The sequence below is a fragment of the Balaenoptera acutorostrata genome, chromosome 14, assembly GCF_949987535.1.
Source record: "Balaenoptera acutorostrata chromosome 14, mBalAcu1.1, whole genome shotgun sequence".
Taxonomy (NCBI): Eukaryota; Metazoa; Chordata; class Mammalia; order Artiodactyla; family Balaenopteridae; genus Balaenoptera; species Balaenoptera acutorostrata.
The window spans coordinates 72,284,754-72,288,075 of NC_080077.1; the positions used below are offsets into that span (position 1 = coordinate 72,284,754).

The window sequence follows — 3,322 nt, forward strand, 5'->3', positions numbered from 1 at the left end:
TGAATTTTCAAATGCCATAATGTTCTAATGTCGTGTGCTCCCGTGTGTGCAATATACGTACGTATATTTACGCGTACTTACTAATTAATGTAATGGTTGCTACTGAATTGAAGTGTCGTTTGGATAAAGCATTCTGGGAAATTTCTCAAATTAATCTTTCTCCTGCATGCATTATAATGAATTTAGTACAAAAAAAATTTTAAATAGCAAAGCCTTTTTTTTTTTTTTTTTGGTTGTGTGAATTTAGGAAAATTACTTAGCTACTTCAGGCCTCAGTGTTCTCTACCAAGCGTTGGATTTACCTCTCGGGTCTCCCGTCTCGAGGAGAACTCTCTGGGCGGATCAGCGTAACAGCAGCGCCCTGCGCCCGGCGGCGTGTGGGTGGGGCGGGTCCCGCGGAGCGCAGCTGGGCCGCGTGCCGAGCGGCGGGCCGGCTCTCCCGAGACGCGCGGCATTCTCGCTGTGGACCGGAGGAGAAACACGGTGCTTTCACAGACTTTTTTCACCCGAGCACTTCTGCCCGCCAATTTCTCTTTCCGGGCGTGCAGGGGCCGCCCGGCGTCAACTCCCGCAGGCGCCAGCCAACCAGCCAGCCCGACTTCTCGAGCGGGTCACCGGGTGAGGCCGCCCTACACTCAAGTCCACTGCTACACTCAAGTCCACTGCTACACTCAAGTCCACTGCCGGCCCCGAGCCGCCCCAGCCGTCGCGGGCAGACTTGGCTCAGGGTAGGTGGTAGCCTCGCCTGCAAAGGCGGCCGTTCGTTTAAATTCTGGCGCCACTCCCGCGCCACGTAGAGCCAGACTCGGAAGCGACGGACAGCGGCGAGCCAGCGGGCGCGCGCCCCGGGCTGGGCGTGCGCGCCGCGGAGCGACAGTGCGCGCACCACGCCCCGGAACGAGCCCCAGAAAGAAAAGAGCCGCCTGGCGCGCTCTCGCGCCTCCCGTCAGGAGCCGGCCACGCCCCCTTACTCTACAGCGTCCAATAGATGCGAGAGGGAGGAGCGGCCTCGTTCCGGCTCGGGAGAGACTATATAGGGAACTGCTGGCGACACCGCTCGGTCTTTTACGTCAGGACTTGGGAGCAGTCGTGTGGTGCTAGGTAAGCGGGAGTTGTTGGCGGTTGTCCGAGCGACCTCGGGCGGCGCAGCTTAGGTTGGGGGCTGCAGTACGGTGAAACGATTACAGAAATTGGAGGTTAGAGTGCGGTGATGAAAACTTGGACGTGGGGAACACGCCGCCGGGCTACCACGTGTCCCGAGTCGTGGTGGCGGCCGGCTTCGAGCTTAGGCGTGCGGAGGCGGCCGCTGGAGGCCGCGGCGATGCGCGCGGCCTGGTTGTTACGCCCGGGCAGCCGCTGACTGAGCCTGGGAGGCGGCCGGCAGAAGACAACATTCCTGGGATTTGGGGGCGGGGGGTTACCCTTAACGTTAAGAGCGAGAGGCCTCTGATAGGGTGTTTTTCTCCCTTGGCCAGATCAACAGTTATTTCAAAACGGGCAGCTCCTGACTCGGCGTGAGACTGAGTTGTATTGTGCCCAGGTGGCGCTGTGTGCAAATAGGATTATTGAAGGGGAGGAGTTTAGTGCTGAAAACCTTGAACTATGACATTCTGTGAGAATGCTTACTTTTAAATAGATGCCCCGCAAGAACAATGGCTTTCGGTGCAACGGAGCTGTTATGTGGAGAGGCTGAGGTAAGGGTTGTTGGGGGCTTAGTTCTTAAACCGAAGGAGTAAACCTGTTGATTTACAGAAACGATGATGGAGCATCATTTGAAATTAAGCTTCTTTTTTTTAGATACAAAGGAAAGTTCCAAAACGTATGGGAGAAGGTTTGCTGGAAAATGACTTGGTTAAAACCTGACAATCTTACCAGGTGTGTATTGGACTCCTATTAATACTTTGAGTCTGCATGTGTTTAGTCCACATGTAGAGTAAATGAGAAATTTTTTGTCCTCGAAGGAGCATCCTGCAGGTCGATGAATACTGATGAAGCTATGACCGTCACCGATTGATGATGAACAGCTTCATCTGAAAGTAAGTTATGTGGCTTACAACATCTACTATAGCATTCCGTAGTACTTGCCTTTAATGCCGCTCTGGTTTATGTTAAGTGTCAGTGTGATAGAGCTTAATGGAGTTTGGTCTGATCAATGAGGAAAGCTATCCCGAAGCGGATTACCTGAAGAAAAGCATGTACGGATTCGGCTTCTGAGATAAGACCAATATGCAGTTATGAGATAACAAATTTTTGTTGCCTGGATTTTGTAACTGAGTTTTCTGTTAGCTTATGCCTCTTATAGGGGAAAAACTTAATTCACACTAGTGTTTTTTTTCTCTGCCAACAGTGACAGGGGTCGCTGTCTGCCTATTGAAAGAGGCCAGTTTGCCATGAAGTTCCTAAGGTGTAAACATGTCTGTGAGTAGAGATATTTTGCTTAACAGTCAATCTTGTGTCCTTGGTCTTATCTATGATGATCCTATCCCGAACCTGAATTTCTGTTGAAAAAATCTTATACGGATCTGGCTTCTGAGATAGACCAATATAAGGACGACAGTATTTTTGAAAATTCCTTTAAATAAGTTCTTGAGATGTTGATAGTCTTGTAAATCTCAAATGTTCTTCCTTTTCTAGGGCTAGTGCCACGAGATTTACTTGTCTGTTGTATGAAAAACTGGTGATCAGGAAAAGCTCTTCCTTTTATGGACACGGAAAGAAAACAAAACTCAAGACAGATTATTTTTTTAATTTTGAAATTGCATTTGTAAATAGATTTCTCAGCCAACATCGAATCTAGATTAATGCATCCATAAGATTCAAGCCATTTCTGTTTAATCATGTCACTGCCCTAGAGTCGTAACCTGTTAGCCAGTATATTATTGATACTTTCTAGCTCTGAAACTGTTTTTAATGGAAAATTCTTTTCCAGTTATCCAGCCTTGTAATTAAATAATTTTGAGTGAATGTTTAGCCTTTGGTCACCTGTCTGAATTTAAAATGCATAATTGTAAGTACAGCCAAGTGAAAGTTTATACTATTGTGGGAAAATCCTTAGTAGGGGGAGATGACTTGGTTTGGCAATCATAAGGATCACAAGGGGATATGGAAAACCTTGGCTATGTGCAGGGTACTAAGTATTACTGAATTAATGGAGGTGAAAGCAGAGAGGACCTATGACTGGGGCAAGGGGAGGGAAAGCCAGGCATCAAAACGATCAGTATACTAGCTGAATTGTGGAATATTTAGTCCTACTGTAATAGTAATATGAAAGGGTATTTATGCTAAAAATGGGGAGGAGTAATGCTGAAAATTAAGGAAGAGA

The 3,322-nt window shown here is 48.0% G+C and overlaps 1 long non-coding RNA gene and 2 other non-coding genes across 3 annotated transcripts; all 3 read left to right on the forward strand.

Moving 5' to 3' along the window:
* The first annotated feature begins 957 nt into the window (after positions 1-957).
* On the forward strand, positions 958-2,970 carry LOC103005714 (uncharacterized). The gene is made up of 6 exons (XR_003621846.2): positions 958-1,101; positions 1,476-1,694; positions 1,798-1,875; positions 1,962-2,036; positions 2,348-2,418; positions 2,635-2,970. It is a non-coding gene; the product is annotated as an uncharacterized LOC103005714 (long non-coding RNA).
* Positions 2,148-2,217, forward strand: LOC114235746 (small nucleolar RNA SNORD50). The gene has a single exon (XR_003621851.1). It is a non-coding gene; the product is annotated as a small nucleolar RNA SNORD50 (small nucleolar RNA).
* Positions 2,466-2,536, forward strand: LOC114235745 (small nucleolar RNA SNORD50). Its single transcript, XR_003621850.1, has one exon. It is a non-coding gene; the product is annotated as a small nucleolar RNA SNORD50 (small nucleolar RNA).
* Positions 2,971-3,322: the final 352 nt, after the last annotated feature.